Genomic DNA, 15772 nt, shown 5'->3' with positions numbered 1-15772 from the left:
TGCTTTTCAGTAAAATCGAGGGGAAAAGCGCACTTACCTGAATGCACTTACTATGTTCAATGCAATCGCAGCACACTGGCCTCTTGAATGTAAGATTTGCATTTTTCTAGATCACTTAGGAAAGAGCGCTTTGCCTTTATTTTTCTGGCCGCATGCAAATGAACTGATCGAACGATTGATTTCAATCAATCGAACTTAGGTACTTTCAGTTTTTTATCAGGTAGGAAAATGTATGGATACTTTCTACATTTTAAATAAATTCTCGATGCAGTTACCCGTGGACTATATCGTGAAACTAAATCGCTAAGGGCAGACGAATTTCCATACGTACACAGATCGCAGCAGAGTTATTGGCAGTCCCACGAGACTTCAATATATTCCAGTATTTTTATTTGTTCAGAGAAAAGCTTTCGACCGCCCCATCGCTGGCCTGCGGACGACTGAGGATTGAGAAATTGAAGAACGTTCTATTTTTGAATTCGGTTGACTTTTTACAACTAGCCAGCATTATTTGAATTTTATTTGAAGGATTTTCTAAAAGATTTTGTTTCATTTGACCGTACTCTATAACGAACAATATTGTTAATATTGTTCGTTCAACAACACTGAAATATCTTGAAAAACAATCTTCAAAGATTTTTAAAAGACTTTCAAACACTTCTCATTCTGTACGAAAGAGGCGGTGTTGAAAAAGTTAATTAGTAAAACTTGGATTTTTGCTTGTTGTCTTTCTGTACGCTTTCAAAAGCATTTCGACTTAAATACTCAGGGTTGTGTTTTGCAAAATGTAATTTAATATTCTTAATTAAGGCTCGCATATTTTCGGTGACAAAACAATTACAAATACAAATTCGTATACATTGCTTAATATATTTGTAATATCCGTTTTACAGCAGGTTTGAGAATTGCCCATTATCCAACAAACATTAAAGATAACTTTAAAAAGCCATTGCGTTGGGAAACAAGCGAGTTTTTAATTAAAAAAAATGGCGCGAATTCAAACATGACGTTGCCCAATGAGGGACCTTATGTACCTATGCTAATGAGAGACAGCCCTGAATGGGATTGTCGTGTTAGTGCTGTCATTACGCGGGCTTACAGCGTAGAGAATTGTTATTTTTCCATAGACAATGTAGCTTTTCAAATTAGGCGGGAGTTTGCCTTTTTTCGCGAGTTTACTTGTTAACCCAGTTAAGGCAGGTAATTCTGTTTTTGTTAATTACGCATGTGGACCGCGTAATTTAAATGTATTGTTAAAACTTTTACTACTATTAACGTATGTTTTGATATTTATTATCACTAAGTATACAATAATTGTAGCATAAAACAGAGGATTCGAGTACGTTTATAGATCTACACTTTTTTAATAAAAAAACGGACAGGAGGCTGATCTGATGTAAAGTGATCAGAGGGCTCGCGAGTGCGTTGCCGGCCTTTAAACATCTACGCTTCTTAAACTCAGTGGTGTTAAATTTACTCTATATAAATATAGTATAATTATATTATAATGTAATCTGAATGTATCTGTTGTGTTTGTAATTGTAATGTGTTTTTGCCTTTTTATATGGTTACATATAAAAAGGCTCAATAAGAAAGCGCCAGAAGCAGTCCATGCTCAATAGAGTTTGTATTTTAAAAGCCTACTTACCACGTAAATTCCGTTATTCCCTACGTAACACTCGAGTATTTAACATAACCTTAAAATTTATTTCAAACAAACAAAAAAATTTCATAGAATTTTTTTTTAAGTTTGTACCTACTATTTTGTCCACAAGACATACAAAACACGATTATACATCTACGGACAACGTATTCATCGATTGTTTTTAAATTTAATTTATATAAATACCTATACGCGTGCTAAAATTGTTTAAAAAATCACCAATCAATGTTAAAATTCAGCTGCTTTTTTGAAATGAGAATATTAGATACAATACCACAGTGTGAATGATTAAAAATATAGGAAAGTATAATATATATGTAATTTAATATATTATACAATGAATAAAAGACTTAAACTTATAAGAATAAATAAAACAACTGAAACCAGCATTTATGCCGGACCAAAACGAAACCATCTAGAAAGTTAGATTTATTTAATTTTATTCCCTCTGAACGCAAGCCTTGTAAACTAAGCGAACAAGGCTAGGCTACCTAGGTGTAGGTAGTCTGTATCTAGCCAATAAATAAACCTGGCGCTTGAGAATGCATGTATTAGACTTGGCTAACGTGTGAGGTAATCTTTTTATCTTTGTCGATTTAGAGTTTGTAGGAATAAACATGTACTTTGAAAATTTAAATTCAGAATTGCAAGTTCTGAGTTTGAATTTTCTCTGGAAGGTCAATGACTTATGGTTTGACAGTGGTTTCACTTGATATAATAACTTGACTTGTTGTGCTCTGCGGTGGTTCTATATAGTAAATCACTTTGCTCTATTTTCAATATTTTCCGCAGGGTTTGCGATTTAAAGATTTTTATTTCATATCTTGGATTACATTATCGAAGTTTTTATATACATCTCTAACTTTTTTGTAAATGTTCTATAGCCTATGTTCATCAGGGATAATGCACGATTCTATTGGTGAAAGAATTTTTCAAATCCTGTAGTATTGGAGTCTTTTCAATGCAAACAATATATCAAATCTTTATATAGTTATCTAATATTATTGTGGAAAAAATAAGTTTAATTATAACACAAATTATATATGTATGGAACAATCAATTCTACTTATAAGACATACAATATACTTTGTAATCGCTGATGGGAGTACCAATAACCAAACTTTGTTTTCCAGGCCGTAGCTACTTAATAAAGCAATTCGTATTAATATAAATTCCACGGTATCTAAGCCGATCCAATTTTCTTTGTTTGTGAGCTTCGAACATGAGTGGTTCTTGCAATGTCTTTTATTGATTAAGGTTTTTATTAAATCAGTTATTTATTGTTGTTGATAAAGTCTTACGAATTTAACGTTAAATATTGGCTCTTTTACAAAATGTTAAAATTCAGATTGTTTACTAGTTACTTTGAAACCTACGCAAATTGTTGTTATCAATACTGTTAAGAATAAGCTCTACAAAACAACTTAATTCATAATTTCAAGAATCCGGTTAAAACCTTTGTCTAAGCAAGATGGCGACGCCGTAACGACGTACCGAACTTTTTTACGAGTTATATCATACTGCGGTTTTTAATACACATATTTTACTCAAAAACAGTGTTTGACGAAATTAATCTCCAATGTAGTAATAATACTAATCGTAAGATTAGACAGGCAAACCTTTACAAGCAGACACGTCATTGTCGATTGGACTTATCTGCTACCGTTTTGTGTCACGTGACTAACGTACAAAAATCATTATTTTATCTTCATGATTAATTCATGATTAGGTACTAGTTATACCCCATAACGCTTATTCAAGATATATTTTATACAAAATACTCTCATCGACGCTTTACTTTTTATATTGTCAAATGGTCTTTTGCAACTAATCCTTCATACGCGTAAACTATTATGTACAGTTTTATTATAGAAAGACAATTTTATTGATAGCTGACATGTACGGCATGAGACTTCACATCACTGCCTTCACGCTAAGCCCTGGGCTGATCTGGGCGTGCAATTCCTTTTAAAGTAAGCTGCTGCTTCCTACGTTAACACAACGCATTCACACTACCGGGACAACTTTAAAATGGACTTCGAATGTATCTGTCTTACAGTTATAAAGACAAAATCAGTGTGCCTATTAGGACAGAATGCAGAAGAACAAAGAAGTGCTTACGACGGTTAAGAAAACGAAACTTAATTATTTCGGATACGTTTTACGTAACACCAAAAACGAGCTCCTTCAGTTAATCATAGAAGTAAAGTGGCAGGTAGAAAGAGACCTGGTCGCACGTTTTGGTTGAAAAGCACCAAGTCATTGTTTTTGAAGCGCGGCATCCAAAATTAAGGTACGATTATCGCCAACCTTCGCAACTTCGAAGCAATAGATTATTTTCTATCTCAAACGAACCGTGCGGGAAAGGGTCTCCCTCACAATGAAATAAACGACAAAAGTGTGTTTCTACTATTATCATATATAATTCTATATCTATATAAGACTATAATCTAACGTACAGTTAATCTAAAATAAATATTTAACTTAATCCAAAGCACTAGCCTTAGCTACTTACTAATAAGCTGTCACATATGTTCATAACTCGTTAAATAAGTGAAAAATTAGAAGACGACCAGTGTCTTACCCTTAATAGTCTGTAAGAGTGTTATTGGACATTTTCTTTAGTTTGGCTTGACTTAAGTTACTTATTAGTCTTAAGCAAGATCGTAATGTGTCATGATGTCTCAGTTCACATGTATAAAAACGTATGATTATAGTTTTCTCTATCAGCTTTCATACTCGTCTAACCATCATATTATATAAATGATGAATAACGCGAAGAAAATCAATTGCCGAGATTGGAGTATGTACATTGTATATTGTTTATTTTTTTTTCATGGGTAATGTTAGTTTTTTATAACACAAATATTATTTGAAAAGTTTTGTTTAAACCAGTGTTTCCAAACGTGGGGACCACGCCACATAAAGGAGGTGCTAATGGGGACAATTCGAAAATGGACTCGATGTTTTTTATTGTTTTGAAAATTACTTACAGTGTATAATCGCTACAATGTTGTAAACGAAATAACAACTTTGTAGCGATTTCCTCCAGTGATTTAGATTTCTTAAGTAAACTTTTTATATTCAAATTTATGTATGTTACATGTAGGGGGCATATTAGTTTAGGTGGGGACAAAAAGTTTGGGAAACTCTGGTTTAAAGTCATTGTGAGCAATTTAATACCTTCCATATTTTTCTTAATTGCATACGATTTCGTTATCACTTATCATGCATATATTGAATACTATAATACAAATGCTGTGCTTGTATGAGCATAGCTGTTAGTTGTAGGTATTAAACAGTATAAAAAATATATTTTTTATGCTACTGTAAATGTAAATTAAATACTGCTATTTTTGGTATTAAATACATAAAACTTGTAGTGAGTCTACATGCAAATACCAGAGTTCCAAAAAACACGCTTAGCTAAGCTAAAGCGTCAAAGAGCGCATCGCGTAGACAAGAGAGCGTTTTGTCAAACATTTCCATTATACCGCAAGTAATTCCCTCGGGACGTCTACAAATGACCGGGCACGTTAGCTCCAGCAATTGTTCTAAACCCAGGTGTCTGCCCACATTTCTCTACGTCAGACAATCCAGTTTTTACTAAACAACATGCTTTTATGCTATCTCTGAATATGTGATGAAATATACGCTTGTGTATTTCGCTAGCGCCCGCTGCGAAGTCGCGTGTCTAGGTGTAATAAATTTCTCTGGGATTAACACGAATATCTCTGAAGGTAAATGTTTGTGAGAATAAAATGGCGATAAATAAGGTATGAAAATGACAAATGATTGCGATATCTGTTTGTGTTAATAATTAACGCATTAATTTTCTTGTTTTATTAAATAACTATTATTTTTATTTATTAACGGCTAATAAACATTAATACAATGATTAGCAACACGAAGATACTTTTAAAACGAATTACACGCCCAGTTCTCGCGTGAATTATTATTGAAACCTCATACCGTAAAAGCCAGAGCACAATAAAATTTTCTTTCTAAAACTAAACACGACAGTCCATGCAATTTTGACGACGCGTCTTGAATCTTGACCGTAATACAAATATTTTGTTCCCCCCCCAATAACACCCATGATCTCCGAGATAATATTTAAATCACACTATTCAGTATTAGAGGAGTACCGCAGTCAAACACATTTAGTTTCATTATACATACATTTATTATAGTGGCAATACGACTAAGTTATCGGCTATCACAATCAAATCCAATCAGGCGAAACCGCTGATTCGCGCTATCATTAAAACGCTGCCTAAACCCCGTAATAATAGCCTAACAAATTGTGGTTATAAGCGTTCCTAAGCTGCTCTCATTTTATGCTCCAATAACGTAGTGACATAAGTAGGGACGGTGGGTCGTGTGTTTTATCCTAAAATTTTAGTGGAACAAACGTTAGTGTGACACGGGCATAAATTCTAGTTTTTATCTTCGTAATATCTCGCTGCGAACTTTATGCTGTGACTAGGGAGGGAAAATATTGAATCGGGTGAAATTCTATTCATTTTCAAGATAGTTCAGTTGGATTATTTTTAAAATATGTAATACGAATGTGGGAATATTTGTATTTAGGTAGACGATATTGTTCAAAACATAACGTAAGTAGTTGTATACGTTGGAGCACCAGGGTATAGAAGTCATAGGGACGAGATTAAAACTGAAGAAAGTTCAAATCTGTGGAAAAAGAACTCAAAATCTTTGTTAAACAAACATGCAAATGAAGAAAAGTTTGAGTTGACTTACCTATAAGTCAAATGAATAGGTTTTTGTCTTAAGTATGGAAATTTAGCTTATATGATAGAACACAAGTTTATAAGAGGCTTACAGTTTCACGAAGTTGGGCTAATGGGTTCCCAATTTTAATAAGAATATTACACAATATTTATTATGGACTAGTATGGGTTTACCCGACTTACTTTCCATCCATTTTATTATGCCATCTTTTAACCAGACACGGCCTCCTTACTAGGCAAATTCCCGTCTTACTAGTAAACTCGAACTAGTAACTCCTGAGATTCAGATCGTTTAAAAAAACACATTCTAAAAACAACCTAATCAAGAAGCCTTCCCACAACAGTTTGTCGCCGCTGGAAAGGTACTTAAATAGCTCCTGAGAGAGCTGACCCTTTATCTAGGCTACAGAAGTAGAAGAGTCACTAAGGATAAAGAACATTCGAAAGGGTTAAAGGTTTGTTAAGAGGCACACCGAACTCCCAGAAATGCTGTACTGAAGATCACAGAGTTTCGGAATATATTATTATTATGTAAATAATCATAGGCTATAGGCAAATGCTAGTAATATAATCAAAAAACTTACCTTACAGAAGAATACCGTACGAAATTAATCACAAAATCAAAACTTAGCAATAAGGAAGGCTGGACGATTGTATTTAAAATGCCTTTATAATTCTTCCCTATTTTAAATTTTATTCTATGCAACGTGTTTCACAGGTGCATTTTTAGTACAAACAACTCCTCTCAAAGGAAAATACAAAGAAAATCTCAAACTTTCGGTCATTTTATTCGTAAGATGAGGTATTTGCGTACCGAGTTACCAAAAAGGGTTTCGAACTATAAATTTTGTTCATTTTATTTGAACACCCATTTTACAGAACTACGATAAATTCACTTTAAAAGTTCTATGTACTGGCTTTTTCACTCATGTACACGTCCTCAAATATATAGTAAGTATTATTGAGTATAACTGATTTTTACATGTTTGAATTTGAAATGTAATGAATATTTCGGCGTATTAAAAGATTTTACCCAATGACAGTGGTTTTGCTGGAAAACCGAAAGAAAATCCTATATCCTTATTTGATCAAATTAATATATATATTTTTTAATGTAATAGCAGGCAAACGGGCGAGAGGCTCACCTGATGTGAAGCGATACAGCCGCCCATGGACACTCACATTGCCAGAAGGCTCGCAAGTGCGTTGCCGGCCTTTCAAGAATTGGTACGCTCTTTTCTTGAAGGACCCTAAGTCGAATTGGTTCGGAAATAGTTCAATGGGCAGCTGGTTCCACATAGTGGTGGTGCGCGGCAAAACATGCTTTAGAAAACGCTCAGTTGTGGAACGACGGACGTCGAGGTGATACGGATGGTATTTTGTATTTTGCTTTGACGTCCGATAATGAAACTCAGCTGCGGGTATTAGACCGAACAACTCTTCTGAACGCAATAATTGCAGCGAAAATAATATTACTCTCTCTCTCTCTCATTATTGTTTGTGTGTGTGCAATACAACACAGTGACACTACGATAAAATAAATAATGCTTTGAAGCAGTGTTTCTGAGCATAAAACATGAGGTACTTAAGTGCAGTTGACGTCTGAAATCTTTTTACCAATACAAAGCTGAACAAATCGTTATCGAAATATTCTAGAAATGGCACTATTAGGTAAACGCATTCACATCTTGCCGGCGCTTTGTACAAATGATCAAAGCATCTTATATCGAAATATCTTTAAATGCAGGATGCATAATGATTCAAAATGAATCATATATTCATATAGGTAACACAATGAACGTCAAAAATGAAATATAATGCTTCTAATTTTACATGTACCAGTTTTCAAATCAAGGGCGTAGAACGGAAGAGAAGGACAGTCAATAAACTCTTCACCACTCTTTTTAATCGCCAAGTCTTTTGTTTTACACAATGTTTGTAAGGTTTTGCAATCATTACACCATGTTCCACATGACATCTTAATTAAGAATAAATTAAATTAAAAACAAAGATTTGTTTATTATCAGCAGAAGGCATGGTGAAATAGGAGCACGCATCTTGTGGGAACAACTCGCAAATACATATCCGTAGTTGAAATAACTAACATCACCGCATACACGAATTAAAGTACGACCAGTCACCGCCAGATTTTTACAGATTAAACAACTCGTTAAATACCAAAACAGTTTCACAAACCGTACCAGAATGTAGCAATGCAAAAAAATTGGAAAATGTATATTTTGTAATGAGAAACATTACCTGTGTTCTTGTTGTAAAAACAAATATGCATTTGTCAATAAATCACATATCACCCACATAATTCAAACCTTATAGGAGAATTTCATATTATACTTAATAAAAAACCTACCTCCGTATTAATGCGAAGAGGTCCATGACTCTATGCCATTTACGTCTATAAAATTTTAACCTAGCCTCCGATTGCGAACACGATTGAGCACTGCGGTGTAATATGTAAGATGTAGCGATTTTAAATGTTATTGAATCCATGCGTTTATGTTTTGAAGAAGAATACACAAAAATATAAAGACACAAGGGGAGTAGTCGGAATTATACATTGCGTGAATTAAGGAATTCAAAGCAGCAAAAATCTTATATAAAGAAATCAATGGCGCTACAATTTTTAGGTCTGGACCTCAGATTTCTGTATTTTGATTTGACTTTTTGGGTCTAAGGCAAGCCGGTTTGCACACGCTGTTTTCCTTTACCATTCGAGGGAATGTTAAATACGCAAATAGAAAGAATGTCTATTGGTGCAGTGCCGGCGTTCGAACCTACGACCTCGCTGATGAGAGTCGTGTTCTGAAGCTACTAGGCCAGCACTGCTTGATATATCATATAAAACTTATATGATATGGCAAAATGTATTTTTTATGATATACAATAATATATAAGGCTTTGCTTGTACTTACTTACCTCTGCTAGTAAGGAATAGTATGTATTTAAGGAAACGCTTTACAGATAGATTTGTAAAATTATTTTCTTAATTCGATTTTCTAACGTTATATTTGTGTAATTCTAAATATTACTAAAATAGCAATAACAATTTAGTTTTTTTCTTTGAAATATTAAGTTAAATTACACTTTTCTTGTACTTTCTCTTATTGTCTATTATTGTACAAACTTATCTTTTCTGTTTCATATCTATGTAATCTGTTTTAGTTTTGTATATAGTCTCAGTGTTTTGTTTTATATGTATATTAGCTGAGAGATTACTGATAAATACAATTATTTAAGAATATGGATTACGCTGGTATAAAACCTGGGTTCGTAGTTGAATGTCCTAACGGTCTTTACTTATACCACACTGAATCTGGAATGTAGAAGGCTGCTAAATTTAGCCGGGACAACTGGCGTTCCCTTTTAAAGATTATCGCCTCTTTATGCCCAGATACATATTGCTATCATACTTTTTGTTCATCTTGGATATCTATTACAGTTAGCGGAATATTTTATTTGAATTTAAAACGGATAACTGCAACATTTAAACTGAAAACTGGAAGTATAATGGTTCTAATCTTACAAATAATAATAGTTTTTTAAATATTTAATATCTATGTATAAATTAACAAACAACTGTCCGTCGTTAAACTTAAAGCACCAACAGATTTTTGTACGTCTTCCGCCAATTCAAAAGTTTTATGTAAATTGACTGAAATATAACGAAAATTGTTGAAGAAGTCGTTAAAAATCTTGTCAAGGACGAAACCTAAGCGAACAGGAATTGATTTTGAATATTATATTATTACATTTCTCTTGACTAAGACAATTAATTTGGACTTATTTACCAAAGTACGCACAACACTGATTGACTAACACTCATTGTGTTTTAAATGAAATAAAGTATTGCATGGTACTGTTGTCAATCTCTGCTTATTTATATATGTATATTGTAGATGTAAGGTTAAGGCTCTGGCCAAACCAGGGAGCTTTGTATATTATTCATAACCGTTTATTATACGTTTATGAATAGTACAATTAGCCTTATACAATTATAGAACATTAAATACAATATAAATAGAAAAAAACTTGTTCTGAGATTTGTGTTTATTTTTTATTCTAAGGCAGACATGCCGATTTCCTTGCGACACCATCCATACAAGCAAATGTTAAATGCGCATATAAAACGTTCATTGGGGCCTATTCGGGGTTCGAATCAACGACCTCAGGCTGATCTAAGATGAGAGAGTACTAAGGCCAACACTGCTCTTCAAGAGATAGATGTGTAGAACTAATAACTAATCAATATATTTTAACGCGAGTACTTCAAGAGCTTTCATGAGCTTCTTACGAAATGTTATATAAATAATCCATAAAGAAAATGTACTGAGAGCACACAACGATTTCAAGACATTTGTATTTGGAAAATACGATATAATTGGTTAGTTTCCGCGGACAAGATTAATGAGTACATCTGAGCGCTGCACCTGGGTATGATAGCAACTTTTATTTCCTTATTTCTGTACTTGACTGTTTGATATATTTGCTCTGTGGAAAACATTGTAAACGTTATACTACATTAATCAAGGTTTTTCTGTGCATTCGAGGGTTTAAGTTTTTACACGTTTTACATATTATAGTATCGATACATGACAGTCAGCAGACAGAGAGCAGCATTGACATTCTAATGTGTCTGTCACATGACACATTGACATTTTATTTAAAAAAAAGTGTTATATGGTAGGATTTAGCGTTAAGTACGATTTGAAATCTTACCCCAATATATTTCGTGTCCCTCAAATGATCATGCAGACGTAGAAAATTTATGCGTCCTTTGCATTTGAATTCATCTCAATAATCGCTTGTTTAACCATTACTTCGGTAATGAACCACCTATAAACTAAAACATAGAGTTAAGTGTACATTGTGAGTTATTAATAATAAAATATAGTACATATATTATTGACACTAATAAAATAATAACTACGATACTCTATGGTATCCTATTTCACCAGACGACAGTCCCCTTTTCATAAGTTTTCATAGCAGGCCTTCTGAACATAGTACAGGATCACGCGTGTACAATATTTTCATACTAACGACAAAATATCCCGTTTGTTGGGGGGTCTAAAAATTGTTTGTGTCCCCGGGGGCCGTTTGGACCTGGGATCCTGCAGGTGGCATGATATATGAGTACATTGCACCAGTTTTATTACGCGTGAACTTTATTTCGTTGCGGGCTATGGGTTTGTTTGTATTTATCGCACTATAAATAATACATAAAGCCTTTTGAGATAAGTTGTCAACGGTACTGGGATAGTTGCAATATTTGTATTAAAAGGCTTTTACATTTGTAAAGAGTTTTATCGACTGAGTGAATACTGATTTACATTGTGATTTTTTATTCTGTTTTAGATCAAAAGTCTGCATATAGTATTTATATAGTATAATAATAATAAAGAAAGCTATAATTACTGGAGCCTGAAATCTATGTTTTGTTACTTGAAATGGGTTTCTTTAATTTTTTTTAAAGTAATTAGAATAATTAAAAAACTTAAATACAGATCAAATTGGGTACAATTTCTCCATCCACTGAATTGTCGACATTCATTACAATACTATAATAATAATATAGCCACTTTAACATAGCGTCTATATTCTTCAAAATTTCATATCAAATGGGTGTTAGCTTTTGTTATTACCGTTTCTTTGTGTTCTGCAGTACCCTTATGGGTAAAAGCCTCCTTCTGAACCTGCCATTTGGATACATTCTCAGCTTCCTTCCATTTCCCTCCAGAAATCTAAACTATGTGATCAACCGATCGCATTAGTCGTCTTTCCACGATTCTTTTTCTGGAGGTCCAGTTTCCTCCAGCGTGTGGCTTCTGGGTATTTTATCTGTTCACCTTGCAATATAGCCTGCATATTATTTCAGCTGCAAATTAATTATGATCATTATTTAATATACTGTATTGGTATTTACGTGCTTAACAATTAACATTAATCGTGGAATATTGGAATAACTTCTGTTAAGAATAGATCTGTTTTGAAAACCCTATCATGGCGGTTTTATGTCAAATGGTTGGGTTGTTATTGTTACACGTTGAGACATTGCACGAGTCATTATATTTTGAGTAAATTTTTGAGAAAAACATACAAGTTAAAATAGCTTATTTTATATAGTTTCCCGAAAACATTACGAAGCTTAAACACACAGTCATTTATCCAACGGGCCATTGGGACGCAGGTGTTAAACCCCTCTTTACTCCTGTTTTAGATATTGAGACTTGGACAGTGGAAATTATTAATGAGTCTGTGTTGGCAGCTGTATTGTTTTCCGTTGGAAAATGGTATGTGTCTTAAACAATATAAAAGCGTTGAATCGGTGTTAAATGATTTGTGGAATGTTTTAAAATTCTTAAACTCAAATAGATTGACAGTTCCTTTATTGATGTCCAACTCGATTACTTATAGCTATATCATATATAGAAGTACTCTGCTACAGAGCAGTGTTGGTCTAGTGGGTTCAGCGTATGACTTTCATCTTTGAGTTCGTAAGTTCGATCTCCGCCTGTGCACCAATGGCCTTTCTGTATGTACGTATTTAACATTAGCTCGCACGGTGAAAGAAAACATCGTGAGGAAACCAGCACGTCATAGACACAAAAAAGTCGACGGCGTGTGTCAGGCACAAGAGGCTGATCACTTGCCTATTTTTAATGACGCAGATACAGAAATCTGAGGCCCAGACCCAAATTTTGATAGTGCTACCCAAAAAGTTACGGTTTTAGCTAACTAACCGTTTTTATAAATTTAGGGATTCCTGAAGTATTCGCTGTATATACTTTTAGTTTTATGTCAATTTACTAAAATAATATCGATTTCCCTTTTGAGTGCTTATTGTCATATTAACACACAAAACAAAAGTAATATAAAAAGAATATTGCCGTAAACAGCGTCAATTTCCCACTCGGTACCCTCGAAATGAACACATGCAAGCCTAAAATCAGGATACAATATACCAGATGCAATATCCTCATTCCCATTTAAAATAACCCGTAAAAAATTGAATTAGTCACCACATCATTAGCTCGAAACACTGGATCCAACTTGCTTCAAAATCAGCTCATAAATAATGGCTTTTTAGACACTTTATCGATCAAATATAACGAGCTCTAAAACTTGTTAACTCGAGTCTAGACCCGATCGTTACGGCGAGTACTGAAGCAGGTGTCTTAAAATATTCTTACAATTTAATACTTTTAATTGTGTGATTTTTAAACTCTATCTAGTAAGTCTTATGCCAACCATATAGTCTGTATTTTATGTATGAACTGACATACAGTAATAAGATATATTTTATACTTACGAACATATAAGACAGTGAATACTATTCTGACGTACAGGAGTCATTCTTTGCTAAGTGTTGCCAAAATTCTACTCATTCCGCTGGGTCTGCGACTTAAAAATTGTTAAGCCTCTGAAACGAGCGCTTACCGCGCTCGGTCCTGGAATTTGCTGGCCTTCAGCTGCAGGAGGTGCTCCACTCTGTCGATCCAGTGGTGCCTAAGTCGACCTACAAGGCCTTCTTAAGCTTTCTTCACCACCCGATCTTGGCCCATGCATTATCAGAATGCCATTCAAATATAAACATATTGGAAACCCAAACGTGCTATTCAAAATGTATTAAAATAATTGTAATTTTCAATTCACTTTTTCTTTGTTTTGATAATTTACTTATTTTCGTTTACAATTTTCTAGTAAAACATAGTTGGTTCCTAAAGTGAACAATTCAATAATTTATATAAAAATTATGTATGTTGAATAGGTGGTAAAAAGAATTTTATTCGATTTTTAAAGCAATATTACGTATATTTTACATTAACGTTTCGGAAACTAAAAGAACAAACATACTTTGAAAAGTGGTACTTAAGGTACGTTGTTACGAACTTGTGCTTGTAAATTACACTAGTTCAAAATGCATAGTCATTTTGAGATGACATTTAACCCAATCCGCGAAATAAGTAATATGTCATATATTATGGAATTTATCTAGCATATATGTCTAGGAAAATTTATGGAAAAATACATCGGCATTTGAGCTTGTTCTAGGCACGGGCAGCTATTTCCTAAGACAACTTATTTGCGTTATCTGTCTTTAATTTTGTTCAATTACTTTTGTGAGTATTATTAAATATAATATCTTCTATCACCACCATACGTCACCTATTTGTTACATGTTCCTCACATCAAAACTGACTCTGCAAAAACTCAGTCTTGTATCGCTCATCCCAGACATACAACGACCAACGGCCTTGGCTTGTTTAGCCTATCGCAGAATATGGTTTAAATTATTAATGTAGTGTGAGTATTATCATTAGCGCAGAATCACCTACATCATGAGCACACCCCACATACAAGCCTTTACGGAGATACCCTCTCTTTAACACCATCACACAACACAGCCAAATTAGGTGTTACTTAGTTAAATGTATTAAATCAGTTTTATTTATTCTCCCTTTTGTAAATGTTTGAACCTTTTCGTAAATATTATGTATCCTAACGTTGAAAATATTTTTAGTGTAATTGTTTGTTTTTATATATATTGTTACGAGCTAGGGGATCGGATAGAAAATGCCGTGGATTTATTCAAGGGTTTATTTCTTGATAAATCAATGAGGAATTTATGGGCACCAATTAATTGCAGAGATGCCCACAAAAACAATCACCTATTACTTCACTTATGCACACTTCACACAGTAATTTATCACTTGTATTCACTTTATCGCTTCGGTGTTTCTCTCTTGTTATCGCATTCCAAACTAAAGGCGACTAGTCGCGTTTCGGCTCGCTTATATATCCCTGGGAATAATTCTAAACAATATTCGAGAACTTTCTAGGCGGGCTTGCTACTGAGTAGCGATTGCACAATTCTAGAACGTCCGCACTCTTTGTCTCTTTCGCACGTTGCTCCGTCCTTGTCCTACGGCGTTCTAGAGTGCTCAGTCTAGTTTCGAGAAAGTTCTGATCTTCTCTCTCTCTCTCTCGTAGCATTTCGTCCTTGTCGTGTAGGTGTGACCTAGAAAGTTTGGTCTAGAATATTCCTTCATCAAAGGGGTATACCTAGGCCTGAAAACGCCTGAAAACGGGTCTCCTAAAAACTGCACCACTCGACTACACATGTTCTGGAACCGACTGAAAAAAGGTTTCAGCTTCCTGAAAACTAGGGTAACATTATGAAAATTACAATTTTCTAATATGTGATTGACCCTCTCCTGAAACGGTCAGAAATCATATTACAGCCTGCTGAAAAGTTTTCTAAGTAGTGGAAAAATCGGGCAGTCGACCCGTCTTCGTAACAATATTTTGTGTTACCCGTTGGATTACGAAATACATA

General features: G+C 34.0%; 1 protein-coding gene across 3 annotated transcripts in view; it reads left to right on the top strand.

The window, feature by feature from the left end:
• The window catches only part of LOC123710567 (latrophilin Cirl), a 264592-nt gene that overhangs the window by 133312 nt on the left and 115508 nt on the right, over positions 1-15772 (top strand). The gene's annotated exons all lie outside the window — the stretch shown is intronic.

Source organism: Pieris brassicae, chromosome 6 (assembly GCF_905147105.1).
Source record: "Pieris brassicae chromosome 6, ilPieBrab1.1, whole genome shotgun sequence".
Classification (NCBI taxonomy): domain Eukaryota; kingdom Metazoa; phylum Arthropoda; class Insecta; order Lepidoptera; family Pieridae; genus Pieris; species Pieris brassicae.
The sequence above is the reverse complement of the archived record's forward strand: the minus strand, read 5'-3'. Positions and strand labels throughout refer to the sequence as shown.